General features: G+C 31.4%; 2 long non-coding RNA genes across 2 annotated transcripts; one reads left to right on the top strand and one right to left on the bottom strand.

The window, feature by feature from the left end:
• Positions 1-2,043: 2,043 nt before the first annotated feature.
• Positions 2,044-3,854, top strand: LOC136223735 (uncharacterized). The gene is made up of 3 exons (XR_010686091.1): positions 2,044-2,268; positions 2,407-2,445; positions 2,678-3,854. It is a non-coding gene; the product is annotated as an uncharacterized lncRNA (long non-coding RNA).
• Positions 3,855-5,316: 1,462 nt separating this feature from the next.
• LOC136221825 (uncharacterized) lies at positions 5,317-7,219 on the bottom strand. The gene is made up of 2 exons (XR_010685330.1): positions 7,100-7,219; positions 5,317-7,018 (listed from the first exon to the last, which is right to left on the bottom strand). It is a non-coding gene; the product is annotated as an uncharacterized lncRNA (long non-coding RNA).
• Between the last annotated feature and the right edge of the window lie 2,889 nt (positions 7,220-10,108).

Here is a 10,108-nt window from a genome sequence, read left to right as displayed (position 1 = left end):
TGAGACAAAGTTTAAAGTTCATTAATTTTATTGAGACAAATTGAAATTCAATGACCATTTTAAAGCAACCATGTAAGTTGAGTGACTAATGGTGCATTTAACCCGTATAACAATAGGTTAGTGATTAATCTTCTAATAAAAAAAGCACAAATATTTGGAGTTTTTTTCTTCATAGTTTTATTGATTCTAGTAGCGAATTAAATCGGCTACAAAACATGTTCTATTTACAGGGTGAACTTTTTCGAGCCCTTACGGAATCAATCTCCTTTGGAGGATTTATGTCAGAATCTTTAGCTTGGGAAAAGTGATCAACTTTCTCTCACAATCGCTACTTAGAAGAAGTTGACAAAAAATTTATACCTTGTTTTGTTGCTCAGAAGAAATCCTTTTTTAAAGTTCACTACAAGAAGAGTCGTGGTATCTCTCTTCTTGTAGTAAGCTTCAAAGAAAGCTTTCTTTTGAGCAATAGAACTAAGCATAAAAATTTGGTCAACTTTTTCCAAGTAGCGATTGTAAGAGAAAGTTGACTATTTTTTCCAAGCTAAAGATTTTGACATAAATCTTCTAAAGGAGATTGATTCTATAAGGGCTCGAAAAGGGTCGCCCAATAAATAGAACACGGTTTGTAGTCGCTACTAGAATCAACAAAACCATAAATAAGAACACTCCAAATATTTGTCCTTTTCTTAATTAGAATATTAGTCAACTTTCTTATAATCATATTTTACAATACAAATAAACCATAAAATGGTAATCCTATATATCAATTGAAATAAGTTCAAATAAAAATATGAAAGAAAAAAAAAAGACATTAATAAAGAGTTGCAACTAAACAAATATATAGATAAAGAAATCAGCAAAAAAAAAAAAGATTGAAAATTGAAATTATTAGACATTCCTTATAGTATGGTTCATGAGAATTATACTAACAAATTAAGCATTTGCTTCGAAGCACTAGCGAACCGCTAAAAGAGAATCAATATACTTTGAATAAACTAATTTCATAAAGGTTTTAGGTTTTTATGTACTAATTATAACCAAAAATTCAAGAACAAGAATTACAAGTTAATTCTTAGTTTCCCCATTTAAACTGAAATCTCTCTAGATTTTCCAAAGATTTTTCTAGTAACCAAACAAATCATAGAGGCAAAAAAAATAACAATTAAATTGAAACACATGAAGATACACAACGAACAAACGAATTGCCCAAGTTGAAATTATTAAATGGAAGTTTTTATAAAATAAGTTGAAATTATTAAATGGAAGTTTTTATAAAATAATCCTTTTTCGTTTCTTGAGTAGCACTATAATATTTATAGTGCCAATCTTTTCACACCAACAAGAACGAAGCGAGGTAGTCTCTCTTTTACTTTGTGTGTTAACAAAAATAAAACTTTCTCTTTATAATAAAAGTCTTGATTGAATTCTCTTAGAGGTTAGTGTATTTATAGTATTTTCTTTCCTTATTTGTAATCCTAATCTAACTAGGAAAAGTTATTTAATTAGGCAAATAATTATTTTCTAAATAAATATTATTATTAGGAAATACTAATTATATATATATATGTATATATATATATATATATATATATATTATTAGTAATTTTTTTATAAATATATGTATATTATTTTTTATAAAATTAATATATCCAATATAATTTATTTCCCTTTTAATTAGGCAAATATGATATTTATGAAATTAATATATCCCATATAATGAATCTTTTTTATATAATATTTTTTAAAGAACAATATTTATTTTTAAATTAATACTATTTACATATTTAATAAAAAGTACATACGTATATTTTCGGCCCCTATAAAGATTATTGGAACCAATTCCTAATTTTAACGTTTCATCCTTCATTCTTAATTCTTCGTGTGTGATCAATTATGTTCTTACTGTAAATAGCTATAAATATTTATTGTAATTATTTATTTAGGTTTTGGATAAAACTAACTCTTTAATTTTATCTAAAAAAGCATTTATCTATTTATTTATATATATACTAAATCTGTAGAAAGAATTGCTGATGTGTCATGTTTTAAGACCTTCTCTGCTGACGTGTCAATTATCTAAACTCTCACATTCTCACATTTGAGGTTCTTTTAACACAGTTCAGTTTTGAACAGTTTTATATTTCTTGGTTCAAACTTCGCTCACCGATTTCTTCTCTCCCACTTCTTCAATCTCAATCATCACTCAACTTCTTATCCCTATTAATCCATCTCTCTCAACTTCTCATCCAGATATGCAATCAAACCAAGGTTTCCCTCTATTTATAAATCTTATTTTTCTCCTTGCTTCACTCTGTTTGTATCCATGTCTTACACCTGCAACTCTCGACATTTCTCAAATTTTGCTTCCTTAATTCAAATTCTAATCCTATTCTTATATTTTGTTAGGATGTTACAGATTTGAAGAACACAGTGGTCTATGATCAGGTTTCTTTCTTCAGTTTCTTTTTCCTTTTTGTTTTCTATATTTCGCATTGATTTTGATTTTTTATTTCTGAAATCAGGTCCGACAGATATATACTTGCTGCCTAATTTTGATTTCTCTTATATTTCACTAACTATATCTTCTCAATTAACTTCATACTCTTAGTTATGTAAATATTCCAATTTTGATTTCTCTCAGATTTCACTAACTATAGCATCTTAATTAATTTCTCAGAGGTATACTTACTTTCAAGAAGAGACAGAGGTGAAATTCAAGATGCGTGTTGAAGAAGCATACAAGAGGTCCACCGAAACTGTGGTTCGGTGGATATAGGATGTGGTGAATACAACCAAAACCCAAGTTTTCTTCCGTGTATTCACCCATGTTCTTTTCAGGTATGTTTCTACACTATTTTCCTTGAATTATACACTATTTTCCTTGAATTATATCAATCATGTTTTGTCTTTTGTACATCAGATAGATTTTTGTTGTTAATGTCTTTTTTTTTTAAGAGGAGTTATGTACAGTTACATCTTTTTTCTCTAGATTACCAGTAAAGGTTTGTTGTTTTGTGTTTTCATAAATGTTTTCGGTTTCAATTTTGGATTCATTTTATTTGTTTAAGGCCTACAAATTTTGGAGTATTTATTTTAAATAGAATTTTATTGATGTGTTGGAATGCTGATATATGCCAAATTAGTGTTGCTGTTAAATGTGTTTTTGTGGTTAATTATGTCTTTATAGTTTCGTATTCTTCATTCATAATGATAAAAAGATTGGTTCTCAGTATAAAAAACTTGGTTAGTTTGCAATTTGGGTTGGGTTCAAGTGGATCCTTGGACATGATTTAAGTTGTTGGTAATTGATTGATGAAGTCAAGATTAACCGAAGTACCAACAGAAGCTGTGAAGCAGATGTTGCTAGAATTGAGTATTCATTTCACAGTGAATTGCTTCAACTAATCCCCAATTGAAATTCCAAGTTCATTGGTGTTCAAGTGGGTTTGGTATGTTTCCAGATAGCTAAACATCGAGGGGTTAAAGTTTTTGTCACAGCATGTTTGGATGCACTTTCTATGAGGTCCAGCGATTTGATATAAATACATAATGAAATGTCCATATATTATGATCATCAAGAAAGTTAGCTGTTTGTAAGTAACTTAGAGCTGTTGTGTGCATTCAACTACAATTTGGAGTGAAAGAATAAACTAGTGGGAAATGTATATTCTTCTTTTAGGTTACAAATATGATAATTTGCTGTATGAAGTACTAATTATGAACGTTTGAAGTGTTGATTGGAGGTTTTCTTATAATTGGTTTCATGGTGGAACTGTTATCATATGATTGAATTCAATTAAATTCATATGATTGAATTCAAGTTTATACACAAGATTGTCACTGCTAGAGTGCTGAGGAAGTGCAATATTTTTTTGGACAAATCCCATCATATATCTGGAAAGAAATAAATGACTCTAAGTATATAATACAGTGGTGGTCATATTCTTTTCATTTTCCATGGTTAGATTTTTTCTTTACAATAAAAAAAACTTATATTTTGTTTTTAATATATGTGATGCTTTAACACCTAATAATCTTTTTTTTATTTTTTCCTCTTCTCCCTGAATCAAACACCTCTCTCCAAAACTTGGAAAAATAACATGTACATATTTATAGGTACATAAGCAAAGTGCTTGCCAATTTGACTTACGCTGCTAGCATTGCCTTGGAGATTAATTGAATGTGTTCCCTTCAAATTTCAAATTCCTAATTATTTGCTATTTAAATTTAAAATTCACATTATTTTAAGATTAATTAGTAAATTTCATTCCATATCATTTAAGGATTAGTTGGTATTGTTTATCTTATATTTTAAATTTGAGATACCTATATAAGATTTAAGAGTTTCTATTTTATTAAAACATTAAATAATTGAATGTGAATTGAGTTTTTAATAAAATTATGAGTGATAGAAATGAATTAAAAAAATAATCTTGACCGAGAAGACGGTTTGATGAATTATTTCTCAAATTGACCCAATTTATCAATATTAGGGGTAAAATTGCTCTTGACTTTCAACGTCAGTGTAAAATTACACCATTTTAAAAATTAGGAGAAAAATTGTTTCTGATTTTTACACTTTAACCCAAGAAATTAGTGTTTAAGAAAAGTGAAAATTGATATAAGAATTATCTATCTTATTTAATTATTTATAAATTTAATAATATTGAGTAATTATTTTATTAAATTCAATTATATTTAATTTAATTTAAAAAATAGTTTACTAATATACATTCCAGTTATATATCTAATAGTCTTTAAATATTGATAAATTTTTATAAAAAAAATTACATGTCTGTGCATAGCACGGGTATAAAGCTCGAAAATAATTCAATAAACATATAATGGACGAAGGATAAAATATCTATTATAGAGAGAGGGAGATAAACATTAATTTTTTGTTCCTTAATTACAATCCTAATCAAACTAGGAAAAGTTATTTAATTAGATAAATAATTATTTACTTCCATAAATACTAAATTACATATTAATACTTATTCCTAAATAAATGTTACTATTAAGGATTACTAATTAATTTCTCAGAAAAATAACTAATGAAATAAGAAAATAATTATTTTTTTTTTATAAGAACTAATATATATATATAGATTTTAAATATCAATTTTATAAAGATAATATTTATTTGAAAGTAAATATTTCATATATGATTTAATATATATATATATATATATATATATATATATATATATATATAATCACATCTGAAACAATTATTTTCAAATAAATATTATCTTTATAATATTGATACTTAATATCCATACATATATTTAATCACAATGAAATAATTAATTTCAATTAAATATTATCTTTATAGGTACTTTCTATGGTTACTTTGTTTTTGACAAAGTACTATTACTTGGTGTGTTTTCATCTCCATTAGATGATGGAGTATAAAATTAATCCAATAGTGAAAACACACAAAGTAATGCTTACTTTGTAAAAAAACAAAGTAAGCATAGCCTTTACCTATCTTTTATAAATTAATAGATCCAGTATAGTTGATTTACATATTATATTTATTCCTAATTAAGATTTTTTACATATTTAATTTTTAGATGGTGATCCGGAATATGAATACGGCCCACTAGGTCGAAGCCAATCAAGTCCAAGACAAGCAAGGTCCTCTAAGCCCATCATGTTCACTATAAATACCCCTATAAAGGGAAGATATACCTCTCTTCTTCTCTCTAGACACTACTTTATCTCTCTACTTATATACTCCTACTAACTTAAGCATCGGAGTGTACACCGGGGGCTCCCCCGACGCAGGTCGGGTGACCGGAGCGGTATCAACCTCGCTTTATATACCCGGACGACTATGAAGATCCAAGGTCCTCATTATTTGGTGCGGTGAAGGTGGAGTAACACACGATTCAGATGTTCAGTCTTTCAATCTATCTTGTCAATCTATCCTGTCGGTTAATCATGGATCACAAACGATCTTTAGATTTCATCAAATCTTCGTGTATGGACTTGAAAATTTTGAGAGGAGAAGAGTTTAAAAAGTGGAAGAGCTTTCATGAAATATCTTTTCATAAGGCATATATCGTGGCTTCAAGGTCGAAAATCTAATTTGGAGAGGAAGTGCAGTGATCATCACTTACTAGTAGGTTGCAGTTCAGAAAAATAGATTTCTTGCGATTAGACCTTCGGTATCGAAGTGACTCACCGGTTCGGCATCGATCCATGGAAGCGTTATTTCGAATTTGGTCTGCATCGTTTCGATCCATGGAAGCTTGATTCAAATCGAATTCGAAGAATGAGATGAAGACCTTGAAACTTCTCAACAAAATCCAACGATAATAATCGAGCGACCACTAGATCTCCGCATACATGATGACACCTTTCTCAACAAAGGTCATATACACATCCAAGGATCGCAGATATCGAGGCTAAGGAGCAGACATCTTGGTCGAAAATCAATGTTGACTAAATCTGAATATCCTCGTCAAAGGAAAGTATATGCTAGGAACAAGCTTGAATGCATAGATTTCTTGGTCGCAGTATCCTGAAATCGTAGCTCATCACAAGGCCCCCGACCACCTCCCAAGGTCGAAGCTCTTTTCCCGAAAGTTGCAGCTCTGTTCAAATCGGAGACTCCCTACCGGAAATGTCTCTCCAGCGGCTCTCCGTTCGGCTCGCTCAAAAGCCTCCTCCCAAAATCGAAGCTCACCTCCTCGAGGTTTCAAATGCAATCGGACTCCAAAAATTGGAAGACTCTCATTCCATCCTAAATCGAAGACTCCTTCCACTTCGAGGTCACAAGGTGCTCCCCGTTCAACTCACCGGAAGACGACGATACGCCTCGTCCAAAGTTCGAAGCTCTCCTCTCACTTCATGTTCTTCATGTCGTCTAGCTTCGAGAACCCATGGCATCCTCCGATCAATTCAGACAGCTCATCTCAGGGCACCGACTGAAATCAAAAGTCGAGGCCCCCGGTCAACTTGCTCGAAGTCAGAAGGCTCTTCTTCTTTCCCAAATCGAAGATCCTTGCAACTGCAAGGAATTTCCATTAACATCCAGATGAGAAGCCTACAGTTGGGGATAAAATTGAACCCAGAAGCTCGTTAGCAATACCTCGAGGTCATAGTTCGATGAAACTTTGAAGTCCGAAGCCTCTTTCGGACTCCTTTTTCGAAGTGAGTAACCTTCATCTTGAAGATTGGAGGTTTGCCATCAAAGTCGAACGTCGAGTAGATATGTCGAGAAGATACGTCGAGCAGCTCCTGTTCAAATTGAAGCCTGAGTCACTTGTGAAGCCGAGGACCTTTTCTCTATGTTGAAGCCTCACCTAATCAACACACTCTCTTTATAATACAGGTTATGTATGATCCTTTCCTCCAAGTCAATTTTTATAATATCTTTGTATTAATTGAATATTGATATGTGGATACCTCCATTACACTTGTCCACCACCCACACTTTGCAACACATACAAGATGAATAGCTCCTGCACAAATGATAAAGCATGCAATATCAACGTGGCCTTACCTTATATATTTACAAAATACTAATCATAGACATATGACAAAATATTATTATATATGCAATATATTCATAAGATTTGAGGACACCATTATGTCTTCATGTCATATGATATAATCAATATGCATGAAATCCATGGCATAGGATACACATGAGACATACACCATTTCTTTCCATATGAAACTTATAATTTTTGAAGAATGTCCCTAGACACATTGATAAGTGTCCAATTCAACGTTCAAATGTCCACTTTAGTGCTAGGTTATTTAATTAATTTGGTGTTATTTTGGGTATTATTGCTTGTTTTGGTTTGATTTGCCTCCACAGGACTCAAATGATTAAAAGGAGCAGAATTGGACTTAATTGAAGAAACTTTGGACCAGAAAGGAATTTGGAGCTGAATTAAAGGAGCTGAAACGAGAATGGAGTTAGTCTTGCCCAAGACTAAGGACCTCCGAATCTGCTGATGTCCAGAATTGACCAGGACTCTCCTTTATTCTATCAAGAATGAACCTGGACAGTTGGATGACTAAGCATGCACGAAATTAGGAGATATGACAGATTAGAAAAGATTTGTGATTAGGAAAAAAGATTATTTTGTTAGCTAATTTTTAGGAGAGGCTTTTCTCTACAAAAAGCCTCATTTACGTTCTTAGAATAGGTTCTTTTTAGGTTTTATTTTTTAGTATCATTTTGCTCTCTTTTTGAAACAGAAACATGTGTTCTTCCATGGCTATTCGTAGCTAAACTTCTATATTCGGTTAAGGGTTAATTCAAATGAGGTTTTTCTTCATTATCGGTTGCCCCTCCCTAATATTATAATTCAGTCGGCAGTACTGGGAGCCTTTGGGTTATTGAGTAAACTCAAGCTCGGGGTCTTATGGTAACACCTGAATTATCGAAAAATTGTTTTTTCACGAATATGGGGTAATGCTTAAATTAGGATAGAATAATTGGATGAGTAAACTCATGTTGTTCTAACCTAATGGGCAATATGGTTAGGATTGATAGACGACACATATCAGTTACTAATGTGGTTAGTAACCCAACAACCTAGAAATCACATGTTTTGATGTGATTGATTACATGAATCTACCTAATGAATGAAACTAGCTTGTTGAGTAAACTAAAGGTGAAATTTCAGGAGTTAGGATTCTAGCTCACTAAAAGAATTGTGAATATCCTTCGAATTAATGTAGAGGGTTATTAATTTGGTAAAATAGTGGGAGAAATTTAAAGACATAAAAGTCCAACGTATTTAAATTGTAAGTGAATTAAACAAATGAATAACATCTGTCACTTTTCTCACTCTCAGGTTAATTTTATCAAATTGTACTCTAAAACAATCATGTCGAAAACCGATCTAAGAAATATCCTTACCGATAACAAGCTGAATGGTTCAAACTTCGCCGACTGGTTTCGTAACCTCAAAATTGTTTTGAAGTTCGAAAAGATAGGGTATGTGCTGGATACATCGATACCCGTTCTTCCGGCCGATGATGCACCCATTGAAGAGATTGATGCCTATCAGAAGCATAAATCCGATGATGTAAATGAAGTGTCCTATAGACAATTGTTCTAGGATACAAACTTAATGTAAATGAAGTGTTCTTTATATCATTTGTTTTAATGAGATATATGTTTTATAACTATATAAAGGCAATCCCTTTTAAGCACTAAATAAAGTCTAATAAAAAAGGAAATCCGTAAGTTTGTTTAAAGTGATTATAAAGTGTTCATACAAGCATGATCTTATTATTCTACCGTTTATTTGTTCATTGTATTTAGGGATTTATTCTCGATTGATTATTCAATCTTCGAATGATAACTGCAGGTCGTTCTTTGAATTGGATTGTCATACGGCTGAATTGGTAAAGTTAGAGTTTTACCTAAATGAACCAATCATAGTAGCAATCGATAATATAAATTGAGTTACTTTTGTATTTGAAAGAATAGATTCAGATTTGACGACCTGAGATTGTCTTTCATGTGACATTAATACAAAATTAATTAGGTTTATTTGAGTCGAATGAACAAGTAATTTAGTTTCTGAATCGTCTACGCTGAGTGTCGATTGGCTAAGGTTGGGTTCTTCTAATTCATCAGGCTGTCAATAAATTAAACCCTGACCGCTGAGGCAGGATTATTTATTGATTAGGAACTGGTTATTCGCGCGTGCTTGACCAGTTTAATATTAAGGAAGAATACTCCAAACTGATCTGGTATGTGTATAAGAGTCTATTTTATCTGTCTGTGATCGATACTGAGTGAATTACCTACCTGCGAACCCCCTTGATCGGATTTCTCCAAACGTTGTTTACAGATCATATTTACTCTTGCTAATTTTATTTTATTTGAAATTCTCAATTGGTTAAATCTCACAAATCAAAACCCCCTGTTTATTTACTTTGTTTATTTATCAAGTCATTATTGTTTTGAGTCAGTAATATTCCCTTGGGTTCGACCTTTGCTTACCCTTGTTACAAATCCATATTTCGGTCAAGTAAAGTATTAATTATTTTTTGTGGATTCGACACCCATCAAAATTTGGCGCCGCTGCCGGGGAATATTCTAACTTGATTTAAAGCAATTTATGACCAG

Source organism: Euphorbia lathyris, chromosome 3 (assembly GCF_963576675.1).
Source record: "Euphorbia lathyris chromosome 3, ddEupLath1.1, whole genome shotgun sequence".
In the NCBI taxonomy this organism is placed as follows: Eukaryota; Viridiplantae; Streptophyta; class Magnoliopsida; order Malpighiales; family Euphorbiaceae; genus Euphorbia; species Euphorbia lathyris.
The sequence above is the reverse complement of the archived record's forward strand: the minus strand, read 5'-3'. Positions and strand labels throughout refer to the sequence as shown.